Here is a 10,657-nt window from a genome sequence, read left to right on the forward strand (position 1 = left end):
TTTTTTCTATATTTTTGCGATGTAGCTTTGACCAGGGTTTGAACCCTGGTGCTGCGGAGTGGAAGCGCGCACTGCTTACTACTACACCATAGCGGCCGAAGGCCAAATTTAACTCGGAATAAAATAACTGTTATTATCGGTCCCTGGAATATTGTGCAAGTGCACAGACGCATATCTTACCAGTCACAGAAGAAAGCATTAAAAATTAGTTATCAAAACTAAAATCGAGAAGCGCTGATGACGTGACAAATTCTGAAACAACCAAAAGGATGAGAATGAAGAATTCTTTCGAAAAAAACGGTAACAGGAGGATACATCCGACATTTGCAGACCCGATGAAATTCTCAAAAAGTAATTATTGCACCGCAATAAAAATAAATAAATATAACTGAAAGTCCTCTCCTGCAGTGTCAATCGAAAAGAATTTACAATTTTGTCAAGTCTCCAGTTTTTCAAGTTTGTCGCCTCGAGCGAGTAGTTGTATGGTAGCGCAGGTTTGATTTACGACCCTTCAAAAAGTTTTTATTAAGTACAATGTTCCAAATTTTAAATTCAAGTACTAAAAAAACATTCAGTCTTATCATGAGTTTAATTTTCCCCGAACTTTCAGGTGATTTTTTTTTAGGCAAAACTCAGGATAAGGCAGATTATTAAAAATTATTAACCTTTCCATTTTTTATTTACCTAAATCACCTTATTTACCCACCTATATTATTTCTTAAAAATACATGACATTCGCACCCGCATCCGCGGATGTTAGCTTTTAAACATCCGCATCCGCATTCGTATCCGCGGATGTCTAAAATTCCACATTCGCCACGTCCCTAATATGTACAGACATATGCGATTGGAGAAGAGATAACGTTTAATTCTTCGCCATGTGAAGCCATGCGAGAGAGAGAGATAATTTTTGCGTCGCTGATCAGGATAAATGTTGGGCTTCTGCGAAAAAATAGACCGTAGATTTTGACTTCCACGGCAAGATTATTCTTTTCACGGATAAACAACGGTTTTCAGAAGGTGCCCTGCTAACTTCCATGGCACTCGATATTTTTTAAAATATGTCCGCGGCAAAATTATTCTTTTCACGGATAATTTACGGATAATTAACGGCAAATTATCCGATAGGAATTTTTGCTTTGAGAAAAAGTTGTCCTGCCAACTTCAGAGAGGGGTTTCTATCACTGTGCATCGTTGCAAATATGCCAAAAATGTCACTTTGAGACGTTTCATGAATGGCCANTATCGGTCCCTGGAATATTGTGCAAGTGCACAGACGCATATCTAACCAGTCACAGAAGAAAGCATTAAAAATTAGTTATCAAAACTAAAATCGAGAAGCGCTGATGACGTGACAAATTCTGAAACAACCAAAAGGATGAGAATGAAGAATTCTTTCGAAAAAAACGGTAACAGGAGGATACATCCGACATTTGCAGACCCGATGAAATTCTCAAAAAGTAATTATTGCACCGCAATAAAAATAAATAAATATAACTGAAAGTCCTCTCCTGCAGTGTCAATCGAAAAGAATTTACAATTTTGTCAAGTCTCCAGTTTTTCAAGTTTGTCGCCTCGAGCGAGTAGTTGTATGGTAGCGCAGGTTTGATTTACGACCCTTCAAAAAGTTTTTATTAAGTACAATGTTCCAAATTTTAAATTCAGGTACTAAAAAAACATTCAGTCTTATCATGAGTTTAATTTTCCCCGAACTTTCAGGTGATTTTTTTTCAGGCAAAACTCAGGATAAGGCAGATTATTAAAAATTATTAACCTTTCCATTTTTTATTTACCTAAATCACCTTATTTACCCACCTATATTATTTCTTAAAAATACATGACATTCGCACCCGCATCCGCGGATGTTAGCTTTTAAACATCCGCATCCGCATTCGTATCCGCGGATGTCTAAAATTCCACATTCGCCACGTCCCTAATATGTACAGACATATGCGATTGGAGAAGAGATAACGTTTAATTCTTCGCCATGTGAAGCCATGCGAGAGAGAGAGATAATTTTTGCGTCGCTGATCAGCATAAATGTTGGGCTTCTGCGAAAAAATAGACCGTAGATTTTGACTTCCACGGCAAGATTATTCTTTTCACGGATAAACAACGGTTTTCAGAAGGTGCCCTGCTAACTTCCATGGCACGCGATATTTTTTAAAATATGTCCGCGGCAAAATTATTCTTTTCACGGATAATTTACGGATAATTAACGGCAAATTATCCGATAGGAATTTTTGCTTTGAGAAAAAGTTGTCCTGCCAACTTCAGAGAGGTGTTTCTATCACTGTGCATCGTTGCAAATATGCCAAAAATGTCACTTTGAGACGTTTCATGAATGGCCTAATATCACGCGGAGTGGCAGTAACATAATACCTATGGCTTTCGCGACTTTATAAATTTAGCCATTTGCTGGCATTTGTATGATGTATCGCACACATTTTTGACGTAAAATACGTCTTAGGTTTCGATATGGGGGCTATGCTCAAATATTGTAGTTGAAATTTTTAGAGCTTCACGAATACGCTTATTGCACGAGAACTAGTGAAGCGATTTCAAAGAAAAGTCTGCCGTTTTAAAGACAAAATTCCAAACCCATCGACAGATACATTTATGTAAGTCACCGATTCGGTGTCTGTCGTAGAAACAACGGTAAATATTGGCTTATTTTGGGGTAAATTTTGAGCCTTTAAAGTGCTCTAGCAACTTATGATTAGCAGATATAACTCTCATTTTCGGGATATAAGTTCTTTGGAGCAATAGAAAGATTATCGTGTACAAATCTATACTAATATATATTTTGAAAGCCGGTTTTTTCTGTTCGCAAAGCTCGAGATCGGCTGTACCAATTATTGGAATTTCGGTTATAGGTTCTGGATGGGCTTCCCATTGTCTTAGGCAAAAGAAAAGTTTAAATACTTCCCCAAAAATGGAACTGCAGGACATCAAAAATCCTATGAATCTAACATATGTAAATGCCCACATAGGGTTATGTATACATATACATACGTGCTAATGTTAACGTTAATCCTATGTTAAAAAAACAAATATGTATGTACAGTTCATGGAGAAATAATGTAGGCAATTATGTATGTAGAGTCGTTTATGTTGCCACAAGGAGCAACTAACATTGCTGTTAGGACTTACATTCGTATATCGTAGTTAAAAGTACAAAACCGCGTATCGTCATTCTGCAAAACCGCGTAACTGCCAAAAATTTTATTTGCTCACACAATCTCTTGGCTCAATCCTTATCCATTCGTCCTGAAATATACTAGCCAGAAATGCAATTGCTTTATAAAAAGAGAGCTATTTTGAAATATGAGTGTTTTTACTCTCTAGAATATAATTTATGCACCCTCACATACGCGGTTTTGCATTATCTTGATACGCGGTTTTGCATTTTGTTGATACGCGGTTTTGTACTTTAAATGAAGCTATGCATATTTAAGTACATACATATGTATGTATATAATTACGCATAAAAACTTTGCTGCTATGTTTTTTTGTACGTAAGTGAGCGCAGTATTAAAAGCAGCAACTCTTATCCATCTATGTATATCGCAAAGCTCGAGAATGGCTGAACCGTTTTTTTTTTTGTAATTTCGGACACCTGCTGCAGGCGTTCAAAGGATGGTTATCGGCTAAAAACAATCTCGATATATAAAAGGGGCGTGGAACCTCCCATACGAACCGAATTTTTCATACTCCATATCTCCGGAAATGTTCGTGGTAGAGATCTGGAACTTGGATATATGAAATCCATCGCATACTCTTGGAAAAAAACTGGAGCTATCGGAGAAGGGGGCGTGGCACCTCCCATACAAACCGAATATTCCTACTGCATATCTCTTGAAGTGTTCATGGGACAGTACTGGAACTTGGTATTGGCGCAAATGAAATCGACCGCATACTCTTGGAGAAAAATTGGACCTATTGGAAAAAGGGGTGTGGCACCTCCCTTTCAAACCGAATTTTTCATACTGCATATCTCTGGAAGTATTTATGGTAGAGTATTGGAACTTGGTATGAAGATATATGAAATCCCTCGCANGGGCTTGAACCTGGTACCTCAGGCATACCACGCGAGTGCTTTGCTCTGTCGGCCATTGCGACTGTTGGAGCGCCACGAGCAAAAAGGCATACTAATGCTTTTCATAGGGGATGAATTGGCAGATAATCTCATCAACTGGTATGATTCTACTAGTATTCCTACTAGTAGATGCTGATGCACAGCCTGACAATTGACATCTCGTAGGACATCGTAATGTTAGAATTACCAGTCGCTAACATTGAAAAAGGATAGAACGTGAACTAGTTGGGCTGAAACGCAAACTGGTAAAATTCTAGTTCACAACTAGTAGCTTTCCCTGCAGGGTATATTTGTGAGTGAAATCCTAAATGGCTGGATGGATTTTAACAAAGTTTTGTGTGTGTTTGAGTGGGTATCTGGATAGTTTAGTTTGACAGTTGGCGCTGGAGTTGAGTTATTACTAAAAATCTTTTTTTATGATCGATTTGGCGAATATTCAAAACATGTATTGGAATCGGTAAAGGCAGTCCCATTGCAAAAAAAAAGAGCTGCCAGGTGGTGCTGATGTCGAGTTATTACTAAAAATCGACAAGTGAGAAAAGGTGCCGCAAATGGCAGACTAAATCGACCTATTGCACCATTGAGTATATCGAACTCTCGTATGTTACGATTGGCCCTATGCCAATATTATTATGCGTTAAAGCTTCATTCGAAGAAACCAGGGTTGAGTTGTGCAGTGGTAAATCTCAAATCACCACCTGTCGAAATACCTTAGCAGCCAATTTCATGAAAATTTATTTTTTTAATTGAATTTAATATAGAACCTGACAGAAAAAATCATTTTTCACTTAAATTGCTTTCGCCAAACTGGCTTTTAAGGTATTTCATATCAATTTATGTGTGTATGTATATTGTATTTCTTTTTCTGTTGAAAGGATACGCAATCATTTTGAAATTGCCACCAACTATAAGATAAGGTTTCTAGGGCACATTCAATATAGATCCGGATCAGTGTTGCCACTAGGCAACTCTCATGGAAATAACACTTTCGTTCGGTTACTGAAGGCTGCAAACGACCACCAAACCATAGTCTTAGCCGATGAATGTGCCAGTACAAATCGTAAATGAGGATTGTTGGAGAAACTGTAGGACTAAAATGTTTAAATTAAAAATCGAATTTGGCGTGGGACGAAGTTCGCTGGGTCTGCTAGTTTTATATAAATTCAACATATATCGAGCATTGAAAGGCAAAAAATTGTTGAAAAAATGTGCAAGTTTTTATAATACCAAAATTCTCGAAAACCGCCGAATCACAAAATCACTTCGTCACTAATTTGCAAACACGTGCATGTGTAAAAACAGTTAGGTGCTGGCAGATACAAAAAGATACCAAAAACAGATTGCGCAGGTGAGAGGAAATATGTATAAGCTGATCGCAGCATATTTTGTACCCACCCTGTGAGGAAAATCTCTAGTTCTGAACTGGTGCGATTTTGGTACATTTTTACCCAGTACTGGTTCGCGATAAATCTCTTTTGCATGCAAGCAACTGGCGAATTTAAGCTGGCGATGTCCTAGGAAGTGTCAATTGCCCCCGCTGCATCCCTTTTTCGATAGTTCCGAACTAGTCCCAAATTCTATAGTTCCGAACCAGTTCTAAAATCCACAGACGGAAGAAAAAAGTATCATGATTTTTCAAGTTATTTTGGAAGAAATGTGTTTTCAANTGGAAGTTAGCAGGGCACCTTCTGAAAACCAATTAAGGAAACCAGCTAAACCCAAACTAACTATCTAATAATTTGCCGTAAATTATCCGTTGTTTATCCGTGGAAAGAATTATCTTGCCGCGGACACATTTTAAAAAATATCGCGTGCCCTGCTAACTTCCACGGAAGTTCTGAAAACCAATTAAGGAAACCAGCTAAACCCAAACTAACTATCTGATAATTTGCCGTTAATTATCCGTTATTTATCCGTGAAAATAATAATTTTGCCGCGGACATATTTCAAAAACTATCGTNAATCGGCGAAAAGTGGTACTTTTAAAGAACTAATTTTTTTCAGTTTTTTCCACTAAAAATCTATATCTCAAGTGACGAATTTAGAAATGGTTCGGAACTATAGAAAAAGGGATGCAGCGGGGGCTTGTTTACTTTACATAGATATGTGTTCGGTGCCTTTTTCGTTCAAATACGCTTCTATTCTGTGCTTCGCAGATGCTTTTTCATAGCTTGGTAATACAAAACTAAAATTTGTGGTAACATTTCAGCATCTTGGGACCGTCTGTAACCTAAGAAATAACAGCGAGCACCTCTGCAAACTCAGGTACAGCTAAAGGTATGTATACATACATTTCTTACAATCATTCAAACAAATTTAATTTCAAATTGAAAACACATTTCTTCCAAAATAACTTAAAATCGCACACGCGGAAGAACCAAAAAGATTGAAAAATCATGATACTTTTTTCTTTCGTCTGTCGATTTTAGAACTGGTTGCAGCGGGGGGCCATTGACACTTCCTAGGACATCGCCATGTTAAATTCGCCAGTTGCTTGCATGCAAAAGAGATTTATCGCGAACTAATACTGGGTCTAAATGTACTAGAAGCGCACTAGTTCAGAATTAGAGATTTTCCCACAGGGTTTACATACATTTAGCTGTACCTGAGTTTGCAGCGGTGCTCGCTGTTATTTCTAAGATTCCAGATGGTCCCAAGATGTCGAAATGTTACCACAAATTTTAGTTTTGTATTACCAAGCTATGAAAAAGCATCTGCGAAACACAGAATAGAAGCGTATTTGAACGAAAAAGCCACCGAACACATAGAACTAGTTCTAAATTCGACAAATAAGATCTAGTTCGTTCTGCATCCCTTTTTTATAGTTCTGAACCATCCGAACCACTTTTCGCCGATTTTCGACTGGTGGGGATCTAGTTCCTATCGGACTAGTTCCTTTTTGGCGATAAAGATCTAGTACGAAACTATAAATTTTATTCACTAGTCCGCGGTTTCCCTGCAGGGCATGTACCTACATGTGTATGTATTAAAGGTCTGCATCGGAATTCAGTTTGCTTCACTGTGAAGTTTTTTTCCAAATATGTGAACTACTCATACTCTAACAGAGAGGGCATGGAAGGAAGAGAACTGAAGATGTGCGCTGTATACGTAAAAAAAGTACTCAAATAAATTATGTTCCGAAAAGAAGAGGAACATAAATCAGCAGTATCATGCTGTTAAACTTCCACAAAAAATATGTTCCTTCACAAGTATTTTTTGCGTATTTTTGGAAGTTTTCGTTTAATGTGACATAATAGGGGTTTTCACGATCCGGTGCATACTGTATAGCATTGTGCATAGATAGAATAAATAGCATGAATGGATAATTTTGTTGGTGTTTCAACAACAACAAAATTAGCCAGTCATGCTATTTATGCTATCTATGCACCATGCTAGACAGTATGCACCGGATGGTGAATACCCCTAAGGTTAATGTTAGAGCTGTTAAATAGCAAACTTAGAGAAACAATGTAGGGCGCTCCGAATATTTAGCCAACAGAATATTTGTATAAAGAAAGTAGACTCATTTTATACAAAGAACCAATTTTTATTTGCGCAATACGATACTTTCATTTCCCAATACCAGGCGCACATACATATGAAGTAGCAAGCTTTCCCTATGCATACATTCCCAATAAACATTGGGCTTGGTTAGCAATTCGAAAATGATTGGAAAACCAATATTTTTTTCGAGTCTTACCTTCGATAACGAATGTGCATTAGGTTAGTATTCGATTCGAGAACTAAGCCATTCTCCAGCAAAACGACACCTTCGTTATCCAATGTATTTTTCCTTCGTTATGAATTCGAAATCCGAATTGAAATTTTATTGTGAGAGAGCGATTGTCTTATATTTTCCTTCGAGAATGAGCTGGATTTCACTTTCTCTCTTGTTACTATGGTTTCAATTTTTTTCCAACCCATTTCGAGTGTATTTCAAATTTACTCTGAACGTTGGAAAACCAAGGTTGGTTATGAGCAGTGTTGCCATTTTAGCCGTTTTCCGGCTAGATTTAGCCGGTTGCGATAGCAAACAGCCGGAGAAAATTCGGTTTAGCCGGCAGCCGATTTGTTAGCCGTTTTACAAAAAAAATAGCCGTTTTTAACCGATTTTGCTATTTGCTATTCGCCTCATTCAAGTTCAAATATACAAGTTTATATTTTTACAAATTTAGTGATCCAAAATGTATTAGAAATGGCTAGTCTTATCTCTGAGAAAATTTTCATGTCGGACTGTGTTATATAAAATTGAAAAACCATCAGCAGATTTCAATGTTTTGTTTTAGTTTTAAGCGAGTGACCCAAATACATATAAACTGGGACGCCTCTTTTTAGCTAATTAAAAAGTTACAAATTTTGCTGAATTTTCATAATTTTTACACAAAGTGTGAAATCTGTTTGTAGTATATGTGATTGTTAAGTAATGAGCTACATATTCAAAAAAATAATAAACATTAAATAAACTAAAGAAAAATTTTTGTTCTGAATGTCTTAAATTTAAGTGCGAAGTTTTATTCGCTACACTTAGAAAATAAAATAGCACGAATTTCGATGTGGAGCAAAACTCTCTGGGAAGACAATGCATGGTGCAAACATACTTTTTAAATTTTATAAAATGAAACTGGAGTAGTTTTCATTTTATGTGGATAATTCTTGTCACAAATACATAGTTTCGTGCTTATATTTTTGTATATATTGGTACTGTTACAAGCTGCAGGGCATCATTTTAACTCGACCTCTTTTAGAGGTTTAAAAATATTATGCGTCGGCAATTTGTTATCAAACTGCATTAGATCGGAAAAGCAAAAAACTTTATTTTCGAACGTTTGCTCAAGTGTACCGAGTTCTGGCAGTTTGGAAACACGCAACACTTTTAATATTTTCATCAAACTTCACTAACTTAAATTTTTTTTTGCTTTTTCAAGAAGCAACAATTTTTCTGCTTATGAATCTGGTGGCATAATTTTGNTGTGGATAATTCTTGTCACAAATACATAGTTTCGTGCTTATATTTTTGTATATATTGGTACTGTTACAAGCTGCAGGGCATCATTTTAACTCGACCTCTTTTAGAGGTTTAAAAATATTATGCGTCGGCAATTTGTTATCAAACTGCATTAGATCGGAAAAGCAAAAAACTTTATTTTCGAACGTTTGCTCAGGTGTACCGAGTTCTGGCAGTTTGGAAACACGCAACACTTTTAATATTTTCATCAAACTTCACTAACTTAAATTTTTTTTTGCTTTTTCAAGAAGCAACAATTTTTCTGCTTATGAATCTGGTGGCATAATTTTGGTTAAATGTCATAAACTTGTTAAAAGTGAAAGGGTCGGCAACAACAACGAATGTCAATAAACTAAACTACCTTTTGTGTTTGTATCATGGCGTTTTCTTTTCTCGAAATAATGTTGCCTTTTTTCCTCAGCCCTTTCACAGCTTTACGTGTTCATTTCTCAAAATATTGCCCTCCGACTAAGCAAAAGTGCCATACTTTCTGCTAATATAGCCATTTTGCGGGGCAAAAAGCAACCTACTGAAAATGTTCCAATATTTATAAGAAGGTAAAATTGTTTAATAGAAAAGAAAACGCCATAAGTTTTTAATTTATCTCTGGTTTAATATTTAAGTAATACAAACATGACTTCTGATGTAAAGCTTAGCTATGTATAACAACAGTTTCCTTTGTTAAACAAAAATAAAGTGGTGTACAGCTTAGCTACGTATAATCTTTATTAACCAAAAAAAATGCAATGGATTTACTAGTCTTTCTAATTGTAATTTATGTATTTAAAAAAAATTGTTCTAGTTGAAACATTTTAGCCGTTTTTAGCACTTTAGTACACTGGAAAAGCGAACAGTGTTTTATGTAGCAGAGCGCTGTTGAGTAACATTCTCAGTTCCTAAAATTTATGATGTTCTCCTTCTTTGTTCCCATCTTTTTAAGTACTCTAAGACTATGTTCAAACAGGCCAATTAGCTGAGGCAATTAAGCTCTAAATTGCGTAATTGATTTTTGTGTTCACACATATGTCATCTGCGCAATTAGCGATACGATATCAGCTGCTGGATTACCTACGGTGATGGAAAAGTTGGTACAATCGTACCTTTATTTAGTTTGAAAGTGCATTCGGTACAAACACACAACTTTAGGTACATTTGGAACGTAGCCAAATAACTTCTCAGGAAATCAGTTCTTATTTTATTGACATTTCAATGCATTTTCTGTTGCGGGCAACTGGTCCAATACGTTTCCCTCATACAAATGACACAAAAAGGTGGCAACTGTAGTTGATTTCGCCAGATAGACGGAAAATATTTATTTTTAAAGTCAGATCGGAGAACTGGGAGGAAATTAATTCACCTTTTCTACAACATAGTTTTGTCTCGCGCTGCTCGAAGAGATTCTTTTCATAGCCAAAATTTGTTTAATGTGAGTACAGAAGTTGATGTGGTATCGATGGGAATTTTTATCCTCCTATCTTCTTTATATAGAAATACATATTTACTTTTTGGGTACATCTATCCACTTTTAGATAAAGCTTTCCATAAATTAGGTA

This window comes from Rhagoletis zephyria, unplaced genomic scaffold (genome assembly GCF_001687245.7).
Source record: "Rhagoletis zephyria isolate East Lansing unplaced genomic scaffold, Rhagoletis_zephyria_1.1 Rzeph_scaffold_03684, whole genome shotgun sequence".
NCBI lineage: Eukaryota > Metazoa > Arthropoda > Insecta > Diptera > Tephritidae > Rhagoletis > Rhagoletis zephyria.